Raw genomic sequence first — 17717 nt, 5'->3', positions numbered from 1 at the left:
CGGAGGAGCCTGGCGAGTGGTCTCTGGAGGCCGCGGCGATTCCGCGCCCACCAACAGTCGAGAGGTGCGTCGCCTGATCGGGGGTCGCCCAGTTGGACTTGGACACTTCCCCCCCCCCCCCCCTCCCCCCTTCTTTGGCACAGCGGACCCGCGAGTGTGGTAGTGAACCTGAGGCGGCGGCAACTTTGGGGAGGAGAGACCTGCTGGGACTGGGCCGGACCTGTCCACTGGTCGGCTAGACTACGGGCGGATGCCCACTGCACAGCAACTGGTCATGGGCCGGCTACGCAATGCCCCGAGGGACAGCCGGGCACCGGCGGCCGGGCCGAGCCCCGTCTCGGCGCCTGGAGACCCTGGCGCGACCCCACACACTGAGCTGCTGGCCACTAAACTGGATTCGGTGCTGGCCACGGTGGAGCGGATCGGCTCCTCTCTCGAGCAGACGAGGTCATCGCTGGAGGCCCGCATCGATAAAGTCACGGTTGACTTCACGCTGCTCCACGCGGACCACCGCAAGTTGGCATACAAAGTGACGCATCAGGAGCAAACTCTTCAGGAAGTGCAACCTGTCGTGTTCACCCACACGGCCGCCCTTCAGGACCTCATTGACCGCGTCCATGCCCTGGAAGACCGTGTGGACGATGCAGAAGGGCGTTCTCGGTGCAGTAATGTACGAGTGGTGGGCCTGCCGGAAGGCGAGGAGGGGCGACAGCCGGAACAATATGTGGAAGAGTGGCTACGCAATCTGATAGGGCCTGAGAAACTCTCGCTGCACTTCGTGGTGGAAAGAGCCCACAGGGTCCCCACGCAGAGGCCCAGCCCAGGGTCCCGACCGCGGCCCTTCCTGTTTAAGCTCCTTAACTACTGGGACAGAGATGTGGTGCTCCGCGAGACCAGAAGGATTGGCGACATCACCGTCGGTGGCGGGCAGGTGCACTTCTTCCCAGACTATACCGCCTTGGTGCAGAAACGCCGCAGCAATTACCTGGCGGTGAAGCGCTGCCTGCGTGAACTGGAGATATCGTATGCTCTCCTATTCCCCTCCCGCTTGCGGGTGGTTACCACCGATGGCACCCGGTTTTTTGACACACCATCCGAGGTCTGGGACTGGCTGGAAGACACAGGGCGCAGTGATGGCCGGCGACCGCAGAGTTTGGAGACAGCCACACAACGCGGCAGGAGATCTCGGCGGCGTAAGGGGAAAGGACAAGGGCGCGCGTAGGGACGGGGACTGGGGGTGGCTCCTGTGAGAAGTTGGCCTGATATGTAGTGCTCACTATTCTAGTGATCACTGTGTATCATTCCAAACGACCCTTATTGATGATTGGTTGTAAGTCAACCTTTTAGACCAGCTATCCTAGTAGCGTGGATACGAGCAGTCTTAGGCTAAACTCTAGAGGGCGTGTTAAGCCAGCTGTTTACCATCACATATACCCCTTGAACACCAAGTGAAAGGACACCACACAAGTTGTTATGAAAATAAAAGGATATTTATTTATAACAAGACTACCCTGGCTCTTTATGAGTCAGGGAGCTAAGCACACTACAAAACCCTTAGGAAAATACTTCAGTTGCACAATTTACACAAATGCCCGAGGGGCACGAGAAACCACCTACACTAACAGTGAAATGCGAATGGTTAGAGTCTGGAGGTACTGATTCCGGAGTGATCCGATCAGTGGGACTAAACGAAAAAGGAACTGGACACTTGTAGAGCGAACCTGCGATGGAGCACCGAGATGCTCGAGTTACCTAGCCCGGAGGCTGCGGCTGCGTGAAGTTCGGCAAGATGTCGGGAGTCCTCGTGTAGTCTCAGGAGCCTGAAAGAAGAAGTTGCTGGCAGGCGACCAGTGACGATGTTCAGAGCGATCCAAGCCTGGATCGGTGATGAAGGAAACCTGAAAGCAGAGGGGACTCAGTTCTCAACCGCTAGCCAGCGATCGTGTGGGTACCAGGAGGGTACCGGCTGAAGTCACCTCGACCAGGTGAGTGGGTGACGTCGGACCCGGCTGTTCCTCGGACAAGGAGGCGCGGCGGCGACCAGGATGGAGGGCGAGCTGTCCCACGAAGGTGTCTGCTGTCGATGATGCTGGGCCCAGGAAGGGGCAGCGGATCTTGGCAGTGGCAACCCAAGCGGGGGAGTCAAGATGGCGTCGGGAGTGGACCAGGAGGGTCCGGGGTACTCCTCTGTTGAAGGGGAGCAAGAGCCAGTCTGGAGCAACCAGACTAGTGGTGAAACAAACGTGGTGCGTCGTGAAGAGGGCCACAAGCCGGTCGGCCAGTGGTCGGACAACGCGGTGAACAGCAAGGAGCGGAAGGGCCCCCACGCAGATCTCGTGGATGCTGGGGAGACAGACTTCGATGCTGGAGCTGCTCCGGGTTTAGGGCTTCTCAAACCCTAGGTGCACTCACTCGAGGGTCCCTCGGTGGGCGTGCTAGATAAGCGTCGTGCAGGTTCTGAAGATAGCCGGTCCCGCAGGTCTCGTCACACCTACGACTCTCAGCTGGGCTGATGAGGTAGGTAAAAGGTCAGAGATGGCAGGGTACTCGGGTCTCGTCGAGCTGGGCAGTCTTGATCCGTAGGAGAGACTTACAGCAAACCGCAAGCGCTTAGGTGGTGCCTGCTGGTGCAGGGTGGCTACTCCTTAGCCACAAGGGAGAGTCTTCAGAAATAGTCAAGAGTTCCTTTCGTGGAAAGTGGTTCGTGATTCGGAGTTATCCGATTATCTGATTATCCAATTTGGGAAGGGGACTCGCTCCTACCTTTATTCTAAGAAAAGGGGCTGGCCCGTGACTAGGTTCTACCTATGGGTGGAGCCAGGAGGGGGGTGGTTACACCCCTATCCTTTTTCCGGCTTCGCGCCAGCTCAGGGGCTGGTGTGCCCCCGAAACTGGTTTGAGCCGGGCTATGCACAGTGAGCACCGGGGTGCCACTGGCAATCACCTTCCTTTCAGCCCTGCCTACCTGGGATACACAAACCCTGTCTGGGACGGTGCTAACACCGCCCTCGACAGGAAACCCTTTGTCCAAGCTCCCCTTGCTGGAAGGTCCCCCAGCAGCGGGAGGTCAGACTTGTGTCTGGTGGCAGCATCCATTTTGTGATGCTGAGGCTTGAGTCAACTTTAACCGGGGTTCAAGGTTACTTCCATGTCGTGTCCCTCTAAAAGGGGGGAATGCCAACCCCGTCACCAGGACTGGCGAGGGGTTCGTATTCCCATTCGTATGACACCTTACTCGACATGTGTAGGTGATGTGAGGCCAAAGTTAGCAAATAACCGCAAGGATTATAAGGCATTAAAAGTAGTTGGCCCGCGTCACCATGGAACGGCTATTAGGACTTGGTTCCGCAAGCCGTCGACGGGCTCAGCTCGCGCCAGAGCACCGTCCCACATGATTCCCTGCACTCTGCCTTCAGGATTGATAAGGCCTGCTATAGGAGTGACTGATAGGAATCCATGTGTCCATTTTAGGGTTTAGGTGTAGGAATACTGCACTTACAGCAACGGGTGATTACACCACGTGGCCCCAGCTGTCGTGCAGCCAGTTGTGTCAGATTTGGGCGGCCATTCCAGGGGTGGCATAATACATGCTTCAGCCCCGGGTAGGCCCTGGGTACACCGATGCCCTGGATACCTGTGGTATGCTGAGACAGGGACTGACAAGGCGGCCCAGTTCCAATTAGTGGATGCACCTAATGTACATGTGTGTTAATTTCGAGAGAGAACAGCTAGGCTGTGGGTCTGATTGGCAGGCCCACAGCCGGAGAAAGTCGTAAACCAATGAAGCAAAAGCAAAAAATCTGGGTGATCATAGGATTGCAGACCCTACTCTCCTACATGACCCCCCCCCAAACTTTGGGACAATAAGCTAACCTTGACCAGGTGAGTCTTCTTGCTCTAAGTGGAAATACCTGGAGAGCCCATCTGCATTGCCATGATCAGTGCCAGGTCTATGCTCCACTGTGAAGTCCATCCCCTGTAGGGAAATGGACCACCTAAGTAGTTTGGGGTTTTCACCCTTCATTTGATTTAGCCACAAGAGGGGCTTATGGTCGGTCTGAATCTTGAAGTGAGTGCCAAACAAGTATGGCCTCAACTTCTTCAGGGCCCAAACCACAGCAAAGGCCTCCCTCTCAATAGCTGACCAATTCTTCTCTCTGGGGGTCAGCCTCCTGCTAATAAAAGCTATGGGCTGGTCATGACCATCAAAATTCAGTTGCGATAGAACAGCTCCCACACCCAGCTCCGAAGCGTCTGTTTGGACAATGAATGGTTTGGAGTAGTCTGGACTCTTTAGGATAGGTGCTGTGCACATGGCCTGCTTTAGGTCATCGAATGCCTTCTGACAGCTTGCTGTCCACTGAACTTTTTTTGGCATCTTTTTACTTGTCAGGTCGTTTAGCGGGGTCACAATGGATCCATAATTTCTGACAAATTTCCGGTAATAACCAGTCAGGCCCAAGAAAGCTCGAACCTGAGTCTGGGTGGTTGGAGGAGCCCAGTCCTGGATGGCCTGTATTTTGCTCTCCAATGGTTGAACCTGGCCTCCACCTACAAGGTGGCCCAGGTATACAACCTGTGTCTGCCCTATCTGGCACTTGGTGGCCTTGATAGTGAGGCCTGCCTTCTGCAGGGCCTCTAACACTTTCCTCAGGTGGACCAGGTGATCCTCCCAGGTGGAGCTAAAGACAGCGATATCGTCCAGATACGCCGCACAGAAGTCGTCCAACCCAGTGAGAACTCGATTCACCAGCCTTTGGAAGGTGGCAGGTGCATTTTTCAAACCAAAGGGCATTACCACGAACTGATAATGCCCACCCGGGGTAGAAAATGCTGTTTTGGGCTTGGCCTCCTCAGCTAACCTGATTTGCCAATACCCAGCTGTCAGGTCAAACGTACTTAAGTAGTTGGCCGAGGCCAACCGGTCGATAAGTTCGTCTGCTCTTGGTATCGGGTGGGCGTCAGTCTTAGTGACCGCATTGAGACCTCTGTAGTCCACGCAAAACCTCATCTCTTTCTTACCGCCCTGGGTGTGAGGTTTCGGCACAAGCACTACGGGACTAGCCCAGGGGCTGTCCGAGGGTTCAATGACTCCCAGCTCCAACATTTTCTGCACCTCTGTCTTGATGCAGTCTCTGACATGATCAGGTTGCCGATAGATTTTGCTCTTTACGGGCAGACTGTCCCCAGTGTCGACCTCGTGGGTACACCACTTGGTCTGACTGGGTGTCAGAGAGAACATATGTCGAAAGGATTGAAGAACCTGTTTACAATCCTCTTGTTGATGTCCAGAGAGGCTGCCACAAAAGACAACACCATCTACTGATCCATCGTCAGGGTTCTGAGAGAGCAGGTCCGGGAGAGGGTCACTCTCCTCCTCCTGTCCCTCATCTGTGGCCATGAGCAAGCCCATGCCCTCCCTGTCGACATATGCCTTGAGCCTGTTTACATGGAGCACCCTGTGGGGGCTCCGGGGAGTTCCCAGGTCTACCAAGTAGGTGACCTCTCCCTTTTGCTCAATGATCGTGTGGGGCCCAGACCATTTGTCTTTGAGTGCTGCTGGGGCCACTGGCTCCAGCACCCACACCTTCTGTCCAGGCTGGTACACAGTCAGGACAGCCTTTTGGTCGTGCCAAGCTTTCTGTAATTCTTGGCTCGCCTCCAGGTTTTTAGACGCCTTTTCCATGTACTCCGCCATCCGCGAGCGGAGAACGAGCACATAGTCCACAATGTTTGATGCCGGCTTTCTGAGAGGTCTCTCCCATCCTTCCTTTACCAAACAAAGGGGTCCCCTTACAGGATGTCCGAACAGAAGCTCGAAAGGGCTGTAGCCAACCCCCTTCTGCGGGACCTCTCTGTAGGCGAACAAGAGGCAGGGTATCAGGACATCCCATCTCCGCCGAAGCTTTTCAGGTAGTCCGTGAATCATCCCTTTTAGGGTCCGGTTGAATCTCTCAACAAGCCCATTGCATTGTGGGTGATAGGGCGTGGTGAACTTGTAGTTGACACCACATTCCTTCCACATAGCAGTCAGATATCCCGACATGAAGTTTGCACCTCTGTCTGAGACGACCTCCTTAGGGAAGCCCACTCTGGAGAACACTCCAAGTAGGGCCCGTGCCACCACAGGTGCTGTAGTGGTCCTAAGGGGAATAGCTTCAGGATACCTGGTGGCGTGGTCCACCACTACCAGTATGAACTTGTGCCCTGATGCTGTCTGGGGTTCCATTGGTCCGACAATGTCGATCCCCACTCGTTCAAAGGGTACCCCCACCACTGGTAGTGGTATGAGGGGGGCCTTTGTCGTGCCACCTGACTTACCACTGGCTTGGCAAGTGACACAGGAGCGGCAAAACTCCTTCGTATCTTCGGACATGTGGGGCCAGTGAAAGTGTGGAACAATTCTGTCCCAAGTCTTATTCTGGCCTAAGTGACCTGCAAGGGGAATCTCGTGGGCCAAGGTGAGAAGGAAACCTCTCAGAGACAAGGGAATGACCAGCCTCCTGGTCGCACCAGGTTTGGGGTCTCTTGCCTCGGAGTACAGGAGTCCATCGTCCCAGTACACTTTGTGGGTACCTGTGGCGTTCCCTGCAGCCTCAGCAGCGGCCTGCTGTCTGAGGGGTTCAAGTGAGGGGCAGTCTAACTGTGCCTTCCCCAGGTCTTCCCTGGAGGGTCCCCCTGAGCCCAGAAACTCAACCTGACCAGGTTCAAGCTCTTGCGGCTCAGTTTCCCTCAGTTCTTTAAGGTCAGCCTCCTCGGAGACTTGATCCACGACCTGGGGCAAGGGGGAAGGCGAAGCCTTACCCTTACTGCTCCTTTTCTTGGAAGGTGCCTGGTCCGTTCTTCCAGGATCCAGCACCTGTTCAGTGGGGCATCTTTTGGCCTGTGACCTGGTCACAGCAAGGACATGTGCTGGCAAGCCTAACATCTCCATGTGAGTCCTCTGCTCCACTTCTGACCATTGTGACGTTTCCAAATCATTGCCCAACAGACATTCTACGGGGAGGTCTGAACTAACCACAACCTTTTTCGGGCCACTTACCCCTCCCCAGGAGAAATCAACAACTGCCATACTGTGATTGGTAGTGACGTTGCTGGCATTGGTCACTAGGTAACTGGTACCTAGCATGATCTGTCCAGGGTCCACGAAGTTAGGCGTCACCATGGTGACACTGGCACACGTGTCCCTGTAGGCCTGAGCCACTCTTCCATTTATCAAAGGTGTCTGTCTGTATTTGCCCAAAGTATTGGGACTGGCGTCAGGGGACATATCCATATCCCCTGTACAGACAAGGACGGCCTGAGTGAGCGTGCCGACTAAGTCGTCACTCCCCTCGGTTCCCAAGGTTAACCCAACTAATGCCTTGGGAGGCGCACTACCACTGCTGACTGTACTAGGGGGTGCAGGTGCCTTAGGGGCTGTAGTGGTAGGAGTTTGCCCTCCTTTCTTGGTGCACTCACTAAACCAGTGAGTCTTACTTTTACAGTATTGGCACCACCTTTTTGACTGGCCTTCTTGAGTCTTCTTCTTCTGTGAAGCCTGACCCCCACCCTCTTTGGTTTGTTGGGGACCTGTCGAAGACTTCTGGTCATTTTGTTCGTTCTTGTTACCCTTTTGGTCTGCTTTCTTCTGACCACCCTGGTTCTGATTCTGGTTCTGCTTGACCCTTGTTCTGACCCATCTGTCTGCCTTCTTTCCCAATTCTTGGGGAGAGGTCAGATCCGAGTCGACAAGGTGCTGATGCAACAATTGGTTCTGACAGTTGTTTAAAATCTGTTCTCGCATGATAAGATTGTACAATCCTGTGTAATCAGTAACCTTGCTACCCAGCAACCAGCCTTCCAAAGCCTTAGTGGCACAATCGACAAAGTCAGCCCAATCCTGAGACTGAATTTTCTGGGTGTCCCGGAACAGCACCCGGTACTGTTCCGTGGTTAAGCCGAACCCATCAATCAGTGTGTTCTTCAGGACTTGGTAGTTGTTAGCATCCTCAGCTCTTGTAGTGAGGAGCTTGTCCCTTCCTTTACCTTCAAAGGAAAGCCACAGTATAGCTGCCCACTGACTTGGGGGGACGCACTGGACAGTGCAGGCCCTCTCCAAGGCAGTTATCCACTTGTGGATGTCGTCCCCTTGTTTAAAGGGGGGCACTATTTTACTCAGGTGTCTAGTGTCTATACCCCTGTCTTTCTCTCTATTGAGAATGCTGCCACCAGTGGGATCTAACCCACTTAATTTCTGCTCTCGGGCCAAGGCAAGTCTTTCTTTGGCGAGGGCAAGTTCTTCCCGCTCGATCCTCAGATTGACCTCCCGCATCTTCGCTTCATGCTCCCTCCTCTGAGGGGAAGTCATTCCTCTCTGAGAAGATGCCTGAGAGACATGTGTATGAACCGATCTGCCAGAGCCTCTGGAGAGAGACCTAGCTCGTCCGTTCCCAAGGTTAAGCCTGCTTGAGCGTGGGCCCGGGGCTCCCCCAGTTCCATTCTCATGCCTGCTTAAGTTGGTCCTTGTAAGCCTGCCGACTACCACTGGACCTTTGTCTGCCTCGTCTCCCGATAACTCGTCCTCGTCCTCCTCCTCTGTGTGGGGGTCGAGGTCCGGGTCACCGAGGGTTCCCTCTAAGGGCGGCATGTTCCCATCTGCACTGGGGGGACCTGTGTTAGAGGACCTCCTAGCATCGTACGCCTCTAAGAGACCTATCAGTATTGCGATGGTAGGGTTAGAACCCTGGTTTAGCTTCCTGGAGGCACACAGTTGTCGCATCTCCTTGAAGCTAAGAGTTGCATATCGTGACACGACCTGTGGAGGGTCACTGACCACTAAGGGAGTCTGCGAAGACTCTCCGTGGATCGACATGCTTTTCTAGTGAGGTGTAAGTGTTGCACCTACCTACACTATGGGTTTACCTACTGATCCCTTGCTAAGAGTTGTAGTCAGGGTGTGCTAAGCCCTGTTACACTACAACAGCCGGTTCAGTAGAACTCGGAGTATTCTAAGTTAAGTTATATGTACCTGGGTACTTATGTGATCTTTCACTGCGATATTCTTAGGATACGTGTGTGGTAAAACAACAGCAAGCTCAAATCCCAACCGCTGCTCACCAATGTGAGAAGTTGGCCTGATATGTAGTGCTCACTATTCTAGTGATCACTGTGTATCATTCCAAACGACCCTTATTGATGATTGGTTGTAAGTCAACCTTTTAGACCAGCTATCCTAGTAGCGTGGATACGAGCAGTCTTAGGCTAAACTCTAGAGGGCGTGTTAAGCCAGCTGTTTACCATCACATATACCCCTTGAACACCAAGTGAAAGGACACCACACAAGTTGTTATGAAAATAAAAGGATATTTATTTATAACAAGACTACCCTGGCTCTTTATGAGTCAGGGAGCTAAGCACACTACAAAACCCTTAGGAAAATACTTCAGTTGCACAATTTACACAAATGCCCGAGGGGCACGAGAAACCACCTACACTAACAGTGAAATGCGAATGGTTAGAGTCTGGAGGTACTGATTCCGGAGTGATCCGATCAGTGGGACTAAACGAAAAAGGAACTGGACACTTGTAGAGCGAACCTGCGATGGAGCACCGAGATGCTCGAGTTACCTAGCCCGGAGGCTGCGGCTGCGTGAAGTTCGGCAAGATGTCGGGAGTCCTCGTGTAGTCTCAGGAGCCTGAAAGAAGAAGTTGCTGGCAGGCGACCAGTGACGATGTTCAGAGCGATCCAAGCCTGGATCGGTGATGAAGGAAACCTGAAAGCAGAGGGGACTCAGTTCTCAACCGCTAGCCAGCGATCGTGTGGGTACCAGGAGGGTACCGGCTGAAGTCACCTCGACCAGGTGAGTGGGTGACGTCGGACCCGGCTGTTCCTCGGACAAGGAGGCGCGGCGGCGACCAGGATGGAGGGCGAGCTGTCCCACGAAGGTGTCTGCTGTCGATGATGCTGGGCCCAGGAAGGGGCAGCGGATCTTGGCAGTGGCAACCCAAGCGGGGGAGTCAAGATGGCGTCGGGAGTGGACCAGGAGGGTCCGGGGTACTCCTCTGTTGAAGGGGAGCAAGAGCCAGTCTGGAGCAACCAGACTAGTGGTGAAACAAACGTGGTGCGTCGTGAAGAGGGCCACAAGCCGGTCGGCCAGTGGTCGGACAACGCGGTGAACAGCAAGGAGCGGAAGGGCCCCCACGCAGATCTCGTGGATGCTGGGGAGACAGACTTCGATGCTGGAGCTGCTCCGGGTTTAGGGCTTCTCAAACCCTAGGTGCACTCACTCGAGGGTCCCTCGGTGGGCGTGCTAGATAAGCGTCGTGCAGGTTCTGAAGATAGCCGGTCCCGCAGGTCTCGTCACACCTACGACTCTCAGCTGGGCTGATGAGGTAGGTAAAAGGTCAGAGATGGCAGGGTACTCGGGTCTCGTCGAGCTGGGCAGTCTTGATCCGTAGGAGAGACTTACAGCAAACCGCAAGCGCTTAGGTGGTGCCTGCTGGTGCAGGGTGGCTACTCCTTAGCCACAAGGGAGAGTCTTCAGAAATAGTCAAGAGTTCCTTTCGTGGAAAGTGGTTCGTGATTCGGAGTTATCCGATTATCTGATTATCCAATTTGGGAAGGGGACTCGCTCCTACCTTTATTCTAAGAAAAGGGGCTGGCCCGTGACTAGGTTCTACCTATGGGTGGAGCCAGGAGGGGGGTGGTTACACCCCTATCCTTTGTCCGGCTTCGCGCCAGCTCAGGGGCTGGTGTGCCCCCGAAACTGGTTTGAGCCGGGCTATGCACAGTGAGCACCGGGGTGCCACTGGCAATCACCTTCCTTTCAGCCCTGCCTACCTGGGATACACAAACCCTGTCTGGGACGGTGCTAACACCGCCCTCGACAGGAAACCCTTTGTCCAAGCTCCCCTTGCTGGAAGGTCCCCCAGCAGCGGGAGGTCAGACTTGTGTCTGGTGGCAGCATCCATTTTGTGATGCTGAGGCTTGAGTCAACTTTAACCGGGGTTCAAGGTTACTTCCATGTCGTGTCCCTCTAAAAGGGGGGAATGCCAACCCCGTCACCAGGACTGGCGAGGGGTTCGTATTCCCATTCGTATGACACCTTACTCGACATGTGTAGGTGATGTGAGGCCAAAGTTAGCAAATAACCGCAAGGATTATAAGGCATTAAAAGTAGTTGGCCCGCGTCACCATGGAACGGCTATTAGGACTTGGTTCCGCAAGCCGTCGACGGGCTCAGCTCGCGCCAGAGCACCGTCCCACATGATTCCCTGCACTCTGCCTTCAGGATTGATAAGGCCTGCTATAGGAGTGACTGATAGGAATCCATGTGTCCATTTTAGGGTTTAGGTGTAGGAATACTGCACCTACAGCAACGGGTGATTACACCACGTGTCCCCAGCTGTCGTGCAGCCAGTTGTGTCAGATTTGGGCGGCCATTCCAGGGGTGGCATAATACATGCTTCAGCCCCGGGTAGGCACTGGGTACACCGATGCCCTGGATACCTGTGGTATGCTGAGACAGGGACTGACAAGGCGGCCCAGTTCCAATTAGTGGATGCACCTAATGTACATGTGTGTTAATTTCGAGAGAGAACAGCTAGGCTGTGGGTCTGATTGGCAGGCCCACAGCCGGAGAAAGTCGTAAACCAATGAAGCAAAAGCAAAAAATCTGGGTGATCATAGGATTGCAGACCCTACTCTCCTACAGCTCCCAGCCCGGAGAGGAGTAGAATGGAACGACAAGATGCACTGGCAGCGGTGGCCACCCTCGGGTCCCCGGACAGTGGGAGAGGAGAGACTGCCCGGGAGCGGGGTGGCCCGATGACCAGCGGTTCATCTTCCCCATCTACCGTGATCTCGGACGACCAGCTGCTGCCGCTGGTCACCCCGCAAACATCGGACCAAGTGATGTAGTAAGAGAGTAAAAGGGGAATCTGGGGTCCTCGCCAGGTGCAATCCTCGGAGGCGGGTTCTGCAGCCCGCAGATTGGCGCCCCATGACTCCTGCCCGTGTGGTCAACGGAGGGGTGAGCTGTGGACAGGAGAGGACTTGTTACTGGAACCCTGGGGGCTAGCGGGACAGGTGGGATGGGGTGGCGGCTGGGCTCCTGCTCCCCGGCAGCGGGGTGGGCACCTGAGACGAGATATGATCGCCCTTGTACGATGTAGTGGGGGGGGGTCCTACACTCCCCGAGCCTGCACTGCGCTCCGACTCCGGGGGTCCCTTGCATCGCATGTACACAGGCACCTTTGCAGCGGTGCACCTGCGCATAGGGACTATCACTCGCCTGCCCCCTTAGCCACAATTGGGCTTAATTACACTTTGTGAGCATTGTCTCATGGTTTGGACGAATACCCGTAGAGGGGTTCGCCCTGTCGGTTCTATTGGCCTGTTTGGCTTGTTTATGCACACGGTTCCATGTCTGTGCGTTGTTGTGTTGATGAGTTTACGTTGCAGCTGACTAAATAGTCAGGCGAAGGCCCGCCACTCCCCGCCCTGGAGGGGCGCCCCTAACCCCCACCGCAGACCCACACTTAGGATTTCCGCATGGTCGTTACAAATGTAATCACGTGGAATGTTCGGGGCATGCATACACCAGCGCGTAGATACTCCGTCTATGCATACATGCAGCGACATGCAGTGGCAATAGCTCTCCTGCAGGAAACACACATGACGTCGGGGGAATTGGGCAGGCTGCGCGCGCGCTGGAGGGGGCAGGTATATGTTATGTTATGTTATGTTATTGGTTTTTATATAGCGCGACAATTACCCGGAGGCGTCCTGGCGCTGTCTAGCAGATCCTAGGAAGGCTGAGTCAAAGGCAGATGGAGGAGGAAATCAGAGTTATTCATTACGGAACAGCCACGTCTTAAGTTCCCTTCTGAAAGACAGCAGATCTGTTGCCGACCTAAGGTACAGAGGAAGTTCGTTCCATGCCTTGGCGGCCCCGTAGACAAAACTTCTGCCTCCCCAACGAGCTTTCTTAATTCGCGGAACCTTCGCCAAATTTGCTTCTTTGGAGCGTAGGTTTCTGCCTGGCATATACCAGTGTATTCTATTCTTCAGGAACTCTGGGCCTAAGCCATGCAGAGCCTTAAAGGTCAGGGTCAAGGCCTTGAACTGGATGCGGCTATTGACTGGTAACCAGTGCAGACTTTTTCTTCCTGCAGACGCCGAGGCGAACCGAGAAGCGCCCGTGAGGAGGCGGACAGCAGCATTCTGTAAAATTTGAAGCTTGTTCAATGCTCTACTTTGCGCATTTAAATACAGACCGTTACAGTAATCCAGTCTGGCCAGTACCAGCCCCCTGACCACTGTGTGTCTACTGTCCGATGGAAGTAGGGGTAGCACTTTCCTCAGCATCCTAATGGTATACATGGTTTTGGACGTCACCTCTTTAATATGAGAGTCAAAGGTCAATTTGTCGTCCAGGATTATGCCAAGGTTTTTTGCTTTGACGACCGGGAGTGGAAGCGTGCCAAGTGAGTCCGGCCAGCAGGAAGGGGTCCAGAAGTTGGTAACATTTCCGAACAGAATAACCTCAGTTTTATCTGAATTTAGTTTGAGACAATTCTTCGCCATCCAGCTCCCCACTGCTAGCATACAGTCCTGTAAGCGCTTCACCGTGTCTAGCTCGCCCTCAGGTGTCAGAGAAACCACAATTTGGGTGTCATCTGCATAGGAAGTAATTCCAAATCCAAACGCACTGATCACCGGGGCCAGAGCACTCACGTAAATATTAAAGAGCGTGGGGCTAAGTGAAGACCCCTGAGGGACGCCACAAGGTGTGGCAAAAGGTCTAGAATGGAACTCCCCCAAGGTAACCACTTGTTCTCTATCTGTAAGAAAAGATCTAATGAGGTCCCATGCTTTTCCGACTATTCCGCACGGTTTTTAGGCGATTCAGAAGAATAGAGTGGTGGACGGTGTCGAACGCTGCCGACAGGTCAAGCAGGATCAGCGCTGCTTTCCCTCCCTGGTCCACCGCCTCTCTAATTTCTTCCGTTGCTTTGATCAAGGCAGATTCAGTACTGTGACCTGGCCTAAAACCGTATTGTGTGGGGTCAAATGCTTGAGTTTCGGCTAGGTAGAGACTCAGTTGTTTGTTCATGGATTTTTCAACCAATTTGGCCGGAAAGGGGAGTCTGGCGATCGGTCGGAAGCTATTGGGGTCATCTGGAGGCAGGTTGGGTTTTTTTAGAAGAGGTAGGATGGAAGCAAGCTTCCATTGCTTCGGAAATCGACCGGTTTCGAACATAAGGTTAAAAATGCTCGTAAGCTTCATTCCAATCGGAACGGATGCAAGTTTTGCCACTCTGCTGGGGCAGGGATCAAAAGGGGAGCCAGAGTTAATTTCCCTCATGCCAGTTTGAATGTCTAGAAAGGGGATGGTCCGAAATTTATCGAAAGTTGGGCTGGCAGCAAGCTCAGACCCTGGGAGTTCTGTCCACAACTCCAAAGTGTCATTAGATCCCTTGTTAAAGGGCTCAAAAATGCGTTCAACTTTAGACAAGAAAAAGTTGGCTAGCTCTTCACAGAGTTGTTGACTAGGTTGGACAGGGCTTGATTTAGGTGAGGCCAAAAGTTTGACAGTCTTGAACAGTTCTTTTGCTGAGTTTTTTGATTCTGAGATCTGAGCAGCAAAATAAATTTGTTTAGCAGAAGCGATTGTCTGTTTGTAGGTATGAAGACTGGCTCTATACACTTTCCGCTCGGCTTCGTTATAATTGCTCCTCCAGGCACGTTCGAGTTTCTTGCAGATTGCCTTTTGCGTTCTCAATTCCTGAGAATTCCAGGGGGCCGAAGGCTGTGCCCTTTTCGGTCGCAGTTCTTTGGTCGGAGCTAGACTGTCACAGGCCCGCTGTAACCAGCCCGTATAGTGTTGGCAAGCGCTGTCCACGTCGTCCGGCAGAAAATCTGTTGGAGACGATAGCATTTTATTGAATGGGACTTCCTTCAGTTTATTCCAGGCTCGGATTTTTATATAGTTTTTTCGATTAACGGCTTCCTTACCAAGAAGATCTAGCCGTATATCGAAATTAACTGCACTGTGATCGGACCACGTTAGAGGGAGAAGGCCCCTAAAGTGGAGGTTGCTGAAATTGGAGAATATCCCATCCAGGGTATGTCCTCCCTTATGCGTAGGTCCTATCACATGTTGCCTGAGGTCTCCTAACATCATGAGCTCGTGTAGAGCAATGGAATCCGCGTCTCCTCTTAACTCGAGGTGAAAGTTAAAGTCGGCCAGGACTGTAAAGACTGGAGAGAGCATCCCCTCCTCCACTAACGTACCAACCGAGGCCAGGAACAGATTCCGATTCCCCGGTGGTCTATACACTAAGCAGCCCTTAAAAGATTCATGATGGGAAAGCGAGAAGTTAAAAAATAGTGCTTCGCATGACTGTAGGAGGCAGGGCTGGAAGGATCCTTTGATGGACTGGTGATATATCACCGCCAGACCCCCGCCTTTTCTGAGAGGTCTATCCATATTATAGGAGAGAAAATCTGGGGGGGTGGCTTTCACCAAATCCGGTCCTGAAGCCGGGTCGGTCCAAGATTCTGTGATGAAAGCTATTTTGATCTCCTGTTCCTCCAAGAGCCTAGCGCACTCCAGACTGTGCTTGACTAGGGATCTAGCATTAAGCAAAATACATGCCAGGTAGTTATCCTTTTTATTACTTATAATACTTGTGTTCTCCCCGAACCCACGCGTGATATGGATGGGGGAGTCGAGGATTTTCGGGATAGACGAATTGCAAGCAGCACAGTAATTAGGAGGAGAGAGGGGGAACTTATGCGGCACCAGGTGGTGGCAGGCCGGGCTAATCTTTTTCCTCAGAGTCAGCAAGGTACGGGCGTCGTAACTGAGGATAGTTTGAGTACCCGGGGGGATCAGGCCAGGATTTGTGGCACTGGGCGCTGAGCAGGCGCGGACGGGCGCAGACGGGCTTGCCTTAGGCGCGCCCGCTGCACGCGTCCGCTGCGCGCTCGCGCCAGGGCGTCGTTTTATACGCAGTCAGGGGACTAGCCCGCTGACCTGCGTACACCTAAGATGGCGGCTGCTCTCGGGATCCGCCTCGTAAATCAGACGTGCCCCTTGCCGGTAAGTAATTCTACCGGTATTATTCAGTGCAATATAGAAGCAATAGCAGCAAGAATAATGTTAAAAACAGTAGCAGCAGATGATAAAAACGGAATACAGTTAAAAGCAATGTATACAGTGTAAACGCTAATCTCACTCTTTACAACAAAGTGTTCCCGGCTCAAGCCTCAGGAGTGCTAGACGCTGCGCGCTCGCGCCAGGGCGTCGTTTTATACGCAGTCAGGGGACTAGCCCGCTGACCTGCGTACACCTAAGATGGCGGCTGCTCTCGGGATCCGCCTCCTAAATCAGACGTGCCCCTTGCCGGTAAGTAATTCTACCGGTATTATTCAGTGCAATATAGAAGCAATAGCAGCAAGAATAATGTTAAAAACAGTAGCAGCAGATGATAAAAACGGAATACAGTTAAAAGCAATGTATACAGTGTAAACGCTAATCTCACTCTTTACAACAAAGTGTTCCCGGCTCAAGCCTCAGGAGTGCTAGACGCTGCGCGCTCGCGCCAGGGCGTCGTTTTATACGCAGTCAGGGGACTAGCCCGCTGACCTGCGTACACCTAAGATGGCGGCTGCTCTCGGGATCCGCCTCGTAAATCAGACGTGCCCCTTGCCGGTAAGTAATTCTACCGGTATTATTCAGTGCAATATAGAAGCAATAGCAGCAAGAATAATGTTAAAAACAGTAGCAGCAGATGATAAAAACGGAATACAGTTAAAAGCAATGTATACAGTGTAAACGCTAATCTCACTCTTTACAACAAAGTGCTCCCGGCTCAAGCCTCAGGAGTGCTAGACGCTGCGCGCTCACGCCAGGGCGTCGTTTTATACGCAGTCAGGGGACTAGCCCGCTGACCTGCGTACACCTAAGATGGCGGCTGCTCTCGGGATCCGCCTCGTAAATCAGACGTGCCCCTTGCCGGTAAGTAATTCTACCGGTATTATTCAGTGCAATATAGAAGCAATAGCAGCAAGAATAATGTTAAAAACAGTAGCAGCAGATGATAAAAACGGAATACAGTTAAAAGCAATGTATACAGTGTAAACGCTAATCTCACTCTTTACAACAAAGTGCTCCCGGCTCAAGCCTCAGGAGTGCTAGACGCTGCGCGCTCGCGCCAGGGCGTAGTTTTATACGCAGTCAGGGGACTAGCCCGCTGACCTGCGTACACCTAAGATGGCGGCTGCTCTCGGGATCCGCCTCGTAAATCAGACGTGCCCCTTGCCGGTAAGTAATTCTACCGGTATTATTCAGTGCAATATAGAAGCAATAGCAGCAAGAATAATGTTAAAAACAGTAGCAGCAGATGATAAAAACGGAATACAGTTAAAAGCAATGTATACAGTGTAAACGCTAATCTCACTCTTTACAACAAAGTGCTCCCGGCTCAAGCCTCAGGAGTGCTAGACGCCCTACATGGCACTACATGCTCGGCGCACGCTAGAGGCACGCTGATATGGGTGAGGGCGGGCACCCCATTTGTCTGTCTGCGGGCGCTGGTAGATCCTGGTGGGAGGTACACCTTAGTACACGGGAGAATTGATGGACAGCAGGTGCTGCTGGGGTCCCTTTATGCGCCAAATGTAGAGCAGTCATCCTACCTGGCCAGTCTGTCGGCGGTACTGGCGC

Source organism: Triturus cristatus, chromosome 6 (genome assembly GCF_964204655.1).
Source record: "Triturus cristatus chromosome 6, aTriCri1.1, whole genome shotgun sequence".
Classification (NCBI taxonomy): Eukaryota; Metazoa; Chordata; class Amphibia; order Caudata; family Salamandridae; genus Triturus; species Triturus cristatus.
This window is presented reverse-complemented; position numbering follows the sequence as displayed.